Genomic DNA, 839 nt, shown 5'->3' on the forward strand with positions numbered 1-839 from the left:
CAGTATACTAACACATATATATGGAATTTAGAAAGATGGTAATGATGACCCTGTATGCGAGACAGCAAAAGAGACACAGATGTATAGAACAGTCTTTTGGACTCTACAGGAGAGGGAGAGGGTGGGATGATTTGGGAGAATGGCATTGAAATATGTATAATATCATATAAGAAACAAATTGCCAGTCTAGGTTCGATGCAGGATACAGGATGCTTGGGGCTGGTGCACTGGGATGACCCAGAGAGATGGTATGGGGAGGGAGGTGGGAGGGGGGTTCAGGTTTGGGAACACGTGTACACCTGTGGTGGATTCATGTTGATGTATGGCAAAACCCATACAGTATTATAAAGGAAAATAAAGTAAAATTAAAAAAAAAAAAAAGAAGGGAAAGGGAAAGGAATGCATCTCAGAAAACTCTTAAGTGTCTGAGTAGTAGAGTTACGGACCCAATGTGGTTGGATATTATATTTGAGCTCCTGGACAGGTGGGGGTGTGAGGATGTTAGCAGGCCAAAGAAAGCATGCTCCCAGTGATGGACTGCCTTCAGGGATGGTACTTATCTACAGAAGCCCATCACTTTTTGTAACACTTTATCCTCATTTCATTCCCATGACCACTACCAAGTGACTGGGAATATGGAAAACTTAACATCCTTTGCCTCTTAAATCCTTTGAAATATAGGCTGCCTCGAAATGTTCAGTGTTACTCCCTAATTACAAGTCCTTTGGAAAATGAGCAAACAGGGAATTAAACAGAGGCTTTTTTGAAACATGAAACTGGAGCCAGTTACACAGAGTGAAGTAAGTAAGAAAGAAAAACACCAATACAGTATACTAACG

This window comes from Oryx dammah, unplaced genomic scaffold (genome assembly GCF_014754425.2).
Source record: "Oryx dammah isolate SB20612 unplaced genomic scaffold, SCBI_Odam_1.1 HiC_scaffold_14, whole genome shotgun sequence".
Taxonomy (NCBI): domain Eukaryota; kingdom Metazoa; phylum Chordata; class Mammalia; order Artiodactyla; family Bovidae; genus Oryx; species Oryx dammah.